The 10,041-nt window shown below is 38.1% G+C and overlaps 1 long non-coding RNA gene across 1 annotated transcript; it reads right to left on the bottom strand.

The window, feature by feature from the left end:
* Positions 1–373: 373 nt before the first annotated feature.
* On the bottom strand, positions 374–8,936 carry LOC135971673 (uncharacterized). The gene is made up of 3 exons (XR_010587926.1): positions 8,836–8,936; positions 6,036–6,075; positions 374–622 (listed from the first exon to the last, which is right to left on the bottom strand). It is a non-coding gene; the product is annotated as an uncharacterized lncRNA (long non-coding RNA).
* Positions 8,937–10,041: the final 1,105 nt, after the last annotated feature.

Here is a 10,041-nt window from a genome sequence, read left to right on the forward strand (position 1 = left end):
TAGGATTGTCTTGGCTATATGGGCTCTCATTGGTTCCATATGAAATTTAAAGTAGGTTTTTCTAATTCTATGAAGAAAGTCAATGGTAGCTTGATGGGAATAGCATTGAATCTATACATTACTTTGGGCAGTATGGCTATTTTTACGATATTGATTCTTCCTATCCATGAGCATGGAATGTTTTTCCATTTGTTTGTATCCTCTCTTATTTTGTGGAGCAGTAGTTTGGTGACCAACACCTACGTGAAACTGAGAGCTGCTGTCTTTGGTCCTGATGGCAGTTTTTATGGTGATGCTCATGAGGTGTGTGGAGAAAGATGGGAGAATCTGAACATTTTCTAAGATACAGAAAAAAATTCTCCTCTCTCACTCATTTAACTGGTAAGCCTGACTTTTATTCTGCTAAGCCTATGAACATAACTTGGAAGATTTTTCTGGAATTCTTGTGTTTTTAATATGGAAAAAATTCTTAGATGAGTGGTTCAAAATGCTTTCTCCCTTAGTTTTGCATTTTCCACATTGATTTCTCTGCCTCAATAGTCTTTGTATGTATATCATGTTAGGGAGTTCCATATTACATTATTCCTTCGTGTTCTTGTCTCCACAGACATCAGTTCAGCTTCTGTGAATTTAAAAATAAATCAAGTTGTAATTAACCTATTTATGTAAATGAAAAATTCTCTATCACATCTCCTTTCCTCCCCTACAACAAGGTATCTGCTCCTCCTGTTTGTTCTCAATAACAAACAAAATTCCTTGGGCTGATGATATTATTGGTCAGCCAGTGTGGAAGAATACTGTGAGTCATTGTATTTCATGCTACCTGTTTCTATACTTTTTTTTTTTTTTTAAATTATATGAAGCTTTTGCTCATCTCTTTGTTTCCTTAACATTTCCCTCATTGTAGGTCAGTAAGCTTCACACCAGGCACTATCTTTCTGGCCAGTTTACTCACTCCTCCTTTAACTTTCTTTAGACAAATCACAGGTTTATTTTTGTTTCCCATTCTTTTCCAGTTATCTTAGAAATATTTTTCTCCCTCTCTTTGTTCCACTTGTGAAATAAAGGGGGCTAATCCAGACTATTCTATATAGAGTGTTGCTGGCAATATCTCTATAATAAAGAGAGTGAAAACTGGAAGCTTTGATGTGGAATTAGGGAGAATAAAGAACCGGTGCCTTGAACTTCTAAATCCAGTGAAAATGCACAGTAAATGCATTCAGGGTCTTTGAAAGTCAACGTTTGCTTCCTTATCTTTCTCTAATTAAATCTACTCTCACAGAAGAACAGAATCTTGATTTTTGTTGTATGTTTCTCTTTGCTGTTTCAAGTATATTGTTTGCTATAATTGTTCTAACACAATTGTATGATATTTCAGTTCCCATTGAGGTTAAAAATGCTTTTGTTACCTGGACCCTTACAGATGATGCATAACATTTCATTTTGTCTTTGAGGTCAAAGCAATCAGCATATGACTTTTTGAAAACATTTATTTCCACCAAGGGGCTACTATATACTAATTTCTTATGCTTGATGACTTTTATTAAATATTTTATTGCCAATCATTTATTTTCAAAACTGAATGCCTCCACTTCCTTTGCATCAAACAAATAACCACCTTAATAGGTAGGTTACTGACACTCTAGTTTTTAATGTCTATTCACTTATTCATATGGCAATTCTTTGTGACAGTTATTCATAGAATGCCTAGTACATACCAGGCATCATGCTAAGTCCTGAGACATAGATATTTAAGAAATCCAAATTTCAGGTGCTCACACTCCAGTGGAGGATGTCAGATGAGTAAAAAGAATTATAAGATAGTGGCAATTATAAGATAGTGACTAAATGATAACAGAGTTACAAAGTGCCCTAGGAACACAGAAGAGGGTACTAACTTATGCACTGGGGTCCAGACCTGGAAACTTTACTCTCAGAAGGTTTTACTTGTATGGTAGGCAGTGGAAAGAAACTGACAATTGTGATGTAACCTTGAAGAATTAAATTAACCTTATTGGACTAATAGCTGAGCAGTGATTTCTAGGCCTGATTGTCATACATCTGGTGTAGTAGTATGAGCTTTGGAATTAGACACCTGAAAATAAATTCTGGCTCAGCCACTTACTAAGTAGCGTCCCCTCTAAGATTCAGTTTTCTCATCTGCAAAATGGGAATGATGACACCTGCCTCATATAGTATGGCTTGAATGAGATAATGATGTTTCCATCTTTTCTTTAAGCCCCTCCTGATGGAATTTAGAAAAAACAAGAGTAGTGGGAAAATTGAACTCTGATAATCACATTTGGTAAACTCAAACCCCAGGTTAAGCAATTTACATAACTAATTCTTTAGATCATCATCACAACCTTATTAGGTACATATTATTAGTTCTATTATCTCCAATTAACAAGAATGAAAATGAAGTTTATACAAGTTCAAAGATTTGCCCAAAGGGGTGGTTAGTAAAAGATGTTGCAAGAGCTTGAATTTACACCTGCATGGCACTGAAGTCCAGGTTCTTACCCACTCTTTTACTCTTGTTCCCTGTCTTGGTTTATTTTGATTGATGAGTATGGCTGCACTTGTCTCATGGGTTTTGTTGCCAGACAGAAGACTGTGGTAGACAATAGATTATACTTTCCATGGGGACATGCACCGTGTGTGTTTTGCTAAGCGAATTGTCATCGTATTGCACAGAATCTAGTACCAAGAAGGCACGCCTATTTGTAAAGATGCAGGCTATGCTAATGTAACAAAGGGACTCTAAAACACAGATATTTATTTTCCTCTCACATAATAGTTTATGGCTGGTAGGTAGGCTTGACTTTGCCATTTTCAGTAAGTAGGCAAGAGTGAGCAGAAATCCAGGTCAAGGATTTTCTTTAAGGTAAGTGATGCTGAAATTGCCCCCACTCTTTCCACTCAGTTGCCATTAGTGCATACTTAAGTCACATACCTGTAAGATCAACTGGAAAATGTAGGTCCTAGTTGGACAGCTACCTGCTCAGGAAGAAAGTGTGATAGTTCATTTTAGGTGTCAACTTGACTGAATTCAGGAATACCTAGCAACTTGATAAAGCATGATTGTGGGGTGTGTCTGTGGGGTGTTATCAGAGGAGATTAGATATGAGTCTGAAGCATTAGGTGGAGAAGATCTGCCCTCAACGTGGGCGTGAACCATCCAATCTACTGGGAGCTGGGAGAAAACAAAAACAGAAAAAGTGAATATGTTGATTTTGCTTCTGGGGCTGGGAAAACTTCTTCCTCTCCTATTCTAGGACAATAACTCCAGGATCCCCAGCCTTTGGACTCCACTGCTTAACAAGAGGGCCCCTCCAGGATTCTCAGACCTTTGGCCTTGGACTGAGAAATACACCATTGGCTTTCCTGGTTCTGAGGCTTTTGGACTTGGACTGAGCCATGCCATCAGCATCCCAGGGTTTGCAGCTTGCAGATGGCCTGTCGTGGGACTTCTCAGCCTCCGCAATCACATGAGCCAATTCCCCTAATAAATCCCCTCTCATATATTTGTATTTATCTATATATATCCTATTGGTTCTCTCTCATTCTGGAGACCCCTGAGTAATACAGGAGATGAGAATAGATTTGGGGATACTACCAGCAATTTCCATTACAGTGCTCAATGAATATTTATGGAATGAATGAATGAAGACAATCAAAGCATGTAAGTCAACCTGGGCCCCAGTGAGATCAAGGCAAAGATGTTAGTTTGATCCACCAGCTTAACTATGCCAGCATGCCAATGTGTCTTTCCAGCTAATTCTTGCCAAAACGCATCTTTAGTCAGAGCTACCTATTGTAAGTATCTCTTCACTATAGTGTTTTCCTTTAATCTATGACTGTCAACTTTTCTCCTGAATGTCAGAATGGGATTGAAGCCACGGAAGAGTTTATGTGAGCTCCATGGATTATGCTGCCCTCTTAAGGAAGACAAAGTGACAGGTTATACAGTACTTATCTATATCACCTGTCAGTGACTCTGCATCTGGGGGCAGAGAGAAGATCAGGAGTTTTAGCTGGTTATTTGTGATTCTCTTTTACAACTACCATGGCATTAGAAGAGTGTGTCTCTGACATTGGCAAAATGTAGTTTTAGTTCTCCTAAAGAAAGTGCTGGAAGTTTATTCCCTATGAACTTCTAGACTCTTTCAGATCAATATTCCGACTGGGAAGTCTATCCTAGCAACTTTCTCTTTTCTGCAATGTAACATTTTCTTTGTCTTATTAGATTTTTTTTTAACAGCCAGTGTAGGAGCCTGTATAGTGTGATGTCCAACTGGTGGCAGATAATTTGTCCCACATAGAGTGTGATCACTCTTCTTTGTTGTCAAAGGATATGGCAGAGTTTTTAAAATTTCACTGAGTCAGTAATCAGAATTACAATAGACTTTGTAAATGTAGAAGAGGCAAAGCCACAGATCTCGGGGGGGCTTGTCAGGGAGGCGGTATTCTTCAAAACTTACCAAGGTGGAAACTTTCTCACTTGTAAGGCTGAAAAAATAAAGAATAACTACGGAAACCTTATATCTCTTTAAGCTCTTTCATTCCTAAGAGCTTGAAGTGACTCTCTAGATCCACACCTCATTTATTTTCACAACGTCCCTGTGGAGTCAGAGGCTAGTTTTTCTTCACTGTTCATGCTGTTCAGAGGGAAGCCATGCCCTGAGAACTCAAGTGACTTGCATTCAAGGTCAAAAAGTGAGAAGTTGTAAAGCCAACGCTTGAATTCAGGTGTTCTGACTCTTCACCTAGTAGCTGCTTTAAGATGATCACAATTGGGAAAGAAATTCAGCTGGGAGAGCTAAAAATATGTCATAAATACACATGATGTCATGATACATCAAAGTTCAGATCTGAAAATGTTTCTTAGTCTGCAGATTAAAAAATGTTTTTGATAAGTCAACAACATTCAGTGCTGTGAACTGTTCTTACTCCCTCAAGCCATAGGTACAGAGATCATCATTCTGTATTTAGTTTGGAATGATGCCCCAGAATCAGAGTTCCTAAATAGCACTAATGATTTCACAGATTTCAGGAAGAATAGGGGACATTGACCATGACACATAACGATACTCATTAAGTTGCAGAATAGAATACTTGTAATTACCAATTAAAAAGTGGGGTGAACAAAATCTAAATCCATGGACATGTAGGGTTGGAGCAGAGTCTCCTCAGCCTTAATGGTAGCTTTGTGTGAATCAGAAACTGTGCTTTTCTTCCAGGTGGACACAACCCTAACCCAGGGTACACAGGTTAGTGAGAAAAGCTCTGGCTGGATTCAGCTTTGTTTATTCATCTCCTCACATGGATGTTCTTTGTGGCCATCTAAGATAGAACAACAGCCTTCAAAGTTGCCTAACTCACTTTCCCACATTCAGGTAATATGATATCATGTCTATCTCACAATAGAAGTTAGTTCACTTTTTAAAAACTCTTGGCAAAAATATTTTCACAACTTCATCATATTGCTTCTCATAATACTTTGAAGTCCTTGATGTTAGGATATGTTGAGGAGGAGGAGAAATAGATGCAACCGTAAAATAAAAAATGGTTTGAATATTTTGACTAGCTTTTTACCAGAAAAAAAAAAAAGACTTAGAAGATACTTGAGGTGACCTTGCCCAAGTTGTCTGGAAAATTCCTTCTCTTAAATAAAAAAAAAATGGATATAGTTCATCTTTATATGAAGGAAAATATCATGAGTGTCCAATATTGAGAGGAAGCTGACATTTACACATAATTCCTTGGGAAGTCAACCTTAGGGAGGACACAACTTTCAGCATAGAAAGGCCAGAGAGAGGGAAAACCTACATTGTAGTAGGTCCATCTGATACATTCATCCTGTAAGTAGAGGGATATTTTGTCCCTGTTTTCTGAAAATCTAAAATTACCAACTTTCACTTGGGACCTGAGTTAGTGTAATCAATCATAAAACAGATGGGACATAAAGGAGATTAAAAGAAACAAACTACATTAAAAGTAGACTCTTAGCCAATCTCTTTGATCCCACTTACCTCAAATCAAAGCACTATATGATGGACAGTGACTTCCTCTCTGAAAAGACAGCAACAATCAGGTTTATACAGATTATGAACTTGCAGCATATTTAAGAAGCTTCACAAGAGGTGCATTTATAATGCGCTCCCCATTGAAAGTGAAGAACAGCAGAGGGAAGTGCTGGGATATAGATATGTAACCTGGTCAAACTTCAGACAGCCCAGTAAAAGAAGAGGGCCTAAATTTTCCATGAATCAGGATTTTAGATAAATGTAGGCCTGAAGATCAGGAACGACTAGAGCCTACAAAATATAAGTAGTTGTGATAAAACAAAACAAAACAAAAAAACCTAGTTCCTACAAAAGTTGTTCTCTTTTTTACACTCTACTATTTTTGTAAGAATATTATTATAAACATGTGATCACGCAAATGTTTGATGATGGGTATATCATAATTCGCAGCTTAAGAAAAGGAGGTGGACAGAAATTAATTGATTCGTTCAAATGACTTTAGCAAACAAAATGTCCAATTTCTGATTTCCATATATTTATACTAAACTTGACAATTTCTAGAGTTTGCCACATAAATCCATGAAATACCAACAGGTACTATTTGTTAAGTGGATACTATATACTAAGGTTTGTGTCCCTTCCAAATTCATATGTTAAAACCTCATCATGAATGTGTTGGAACTAATAGGTGGAGCCTTTGGGAAGCAATTAGGTCATTAAGGTGGAGTGCTGATGAATGGAATTAGTGCCCTTATAAAAGAGATTCCAGAGACCTAACTAGTTCTTTTCACCATGTGAGGACACAGCAAGAAGGCACCATTCATGAACCAGAAATAAGTCTCACCAGACATCTTAATCTGCTAGTACTTTGACCTTGGACTTCCCAGCCTCCACGACTGTGAGATTTTTCTGTTGTTTGTAAGCCACTCAGTTTATGGTATTTTGTCATAGCATACTGAACATTCTAAGATATGTGAATAATTATTATGTGTATCAATTACTATGCTAAATTTTTTACATAGTATGATGGACTGAATTATGTCCCCAGTAAAATATATGTGTTGAAGCCCTAGCCTCCAATGTGACTGTTTTCGGAGATAGGGACTTTAGACAGGTAACTAAGATTAAATGAGGGGCAGGATGCAGTGGCTCATACCTGTAATCCCAGCACTTTGGGAGGCCAAAGAGGGTGGATCATCTGAGGTCAGGAGTTCAAGACCAGCCTGGTCAACATGGTGAAACCTCTACTAAAAATACAAAAATTAGCCGGCTGTGGTGGTGAGCGCCTGTAATCCCAGCTACCAGGGAGGCTGAGGCAGGAGAATCGCTTGAACTCGGGAGACAGAGGTTGCAGGGAGCTGAGATTGCGCCACTGCACTCCACCGTGGGCAACAGAGCAAAACTTTGTCTCCAAAAAAAAAAAAAAGATTGAATGACGTCATAGGGCTAGGGCCCTAATCTGATAAGGCTGGTGTCCTAGTAAGAAAGAAAGAGACTCCAGAGATCTCTCTCTCTCTCTCTATACATGAGCACAGAAGAAGAACCACACAAAGACCTTGCAAGACAGAGGTGCTCTATAAGCCAGGACAAGAGGCCCCACTAGAAACCAACCCTGATGACACCTTGGTCTTAGACTTTTGCCTTCCAGAACGGTGCGAGTATATATTTTTGTTGCTTAAGTCACGCAGTCTCTGGTGTTTTGTTATGGCAGTCCCAGTAGACAAATACATATAATTAGCTCAACTTAGCTTCTTAATGGAAATGCGGTATTATTTTAGAAATTCAATATAGTGACTAGAAGTAAAGCTGTAGATCCTAGCTGCCTGACCTCCAGTTCCAGCCCTACCACTTCCTACCCACGTGACCTGGGAAAGTTCTTAATCTCTCTATTAATATGATTTTTTTCATCTGCAAAATGAAAGTAATAATAAGTATCTTTCTCATTGGGTATGGAGAGGGTTAAATGCATTAATGTTTAGTATGATAAGTGACAGGCATAGAGAAAACACTCAATATGAATAAGCTATTTTTATTAGCCCAATTTTCAGATGGTGAAGCTGAGGCTTAGGGAGATTCAAGATCAAGATCAAGATCAATATTACTCAGCCATTAAGCTATTAATCTTGGAAGTACTATTGTTAGAGCCAGATTCCTTATTTTTAGAAACCAAGGCCTTCATCTTTGTATTGTATGGACCTTCAGGCAAAGCACGCTCAAATGAGATATGCAGTTAAATATTTTTCTAAGTAGACTAACAATCTAAACATTTTGCAATTTGCCTGCTTGCATTACAGAGCCAGGACACTGGTGGGGCATTTTGAACCACTTTACCTTGCTAAAATCACGAGGGCTTTGAATGTCAGGCAGAGAAGAAATCTATTATTCCTCCTCAACATAATCCCAGCTTGCTTTCTCTTGTTTCAGCAGTTCTAGGAAATGTCCAAAATATAGGTAAGCACTCTGGTAAGTGCTTAAAGTATACGAGAAAATTTAGCTATAGAAAATGCTACATAAAAAACATTCAGTGGGCACTGAGAATTCCAAGGTAACCTTAGTCTACTAAGTTTATTTTACTTCGTTCCATTGGGTAGTGAGACCTAGATGGGTTTGTAAGACATTGAGAGATGTTGGTCTCTTGGCAGCTTATTCATCTCTATGGTAAATACTGCATACTGGGAACAATTAGGAAATTCCTCCCATCTTTGTCTCAGGTAAACCATTATCTCTTCCCTCTTGGTTGGATTTCTGTTGGCTCTGGCCCTGGTTCTCTGATTGCTTATGGTATGATTTGTAAGACATGCCTCACCTTCTGGAAAGCTAGAGGCCACATAACTGTCAACTATTTAGTATACTCTTGACCTGAGACCATCATGGCATGTTAAGTGCTCTTTGGTGTGGCCAGAGGGAGAGGAATGTAATTGCTTTGGCTTATGATGGGCCATCTTCTTTTTGCTCTTGATGTTTTGCCAGAGGCACTCAGTTGATCCTCCATGATCTCGTCTCTGTGCCCACTTGGTCCTCCAACTCCTACTTCTCTTCATAGTATATCTTTGTGTTTCCATCTTTTAGCACATAATAATTATTTGCTGTACTTCAAGGTCATTGAAGGTAGGAAGTATATATATTCATATATATGTACACACACACATATATATAGTCTAGATGCTATGGGCTATGCTGGGCATTGGAGATAGTTTCAAGGCACTCAAAATATACATTCTTAATGAATGCATCAGTGAAGAGATTAATGGGTTCTACTCAGTTGCTGTTGAATAAAGAGGACCTAGCAATATACATTTCCATGTTATAGGATATTGGAACATAAAGGATTGAATAGGTATTTATATATGTGCATTTCTTTGAGACATGGCCAGAAGTCAATATCTTCTCAGGCCAAATGGCAATACTTAAGAGCTGGATAACTTTCAAATTTGTAGGTGCTGGAAGATACTAAGTATGTTGGCTTAGTTGAAATTCTTCAGCTTCTTCAATTGTCAGAACTAAATGCTATTCTGAGAAGGAGCTCTGATGTCCCCATGGTAACCAGGGCTCCATTAAAGGCATGGCGTCACAAAGCTGTCCTTGTTTGAAGACACTTGGGAATTTCAGGTATAAACGGAAATACTGTTAAAGGCAAATTATACATACTTATTCTGTGTAATTATGTGCACATGTATAGATATGTCTAATTTAGCCACACCTCTCATTTAGTTTTGTTTATCATTAGGCTTTTTAGTGACTTAAATCTCAGACACGGATATAGCTCCAGGTGCTTAAACAAGAACTCATTTAAATTTTGGAGTAAATATCAATTCCTTTGCTTATTTACTTATTATTACTCTTAACACAATGAAGAGAATTTTGATTCTTAACATAACCTCTGAAATGGACACATATACTGTCTGTATTGCAAAATCACCCAGCACCTTTGCTGGCCATTCATAGCCTGGGCCAGTACTAGCAGCATGCCTGAAGGAGGGTATTTTAGAGTTAAGAGAAAGAACTGTCCAGA

This window comes from Macaca fascicularis, chromosome 7, assembly GCF_037993035.2.
Source record: "Macaca fascicularis isolate 582-1 chromosome 7, T2T-MFA8v1.1".
In the NCBI taxonomy this organism is placed as follows: Eukaryota; Metazoa; Chordata; class Mammalia; order Primates; family Cercopithecidae; genus Macaca; species Macaca fascicularis.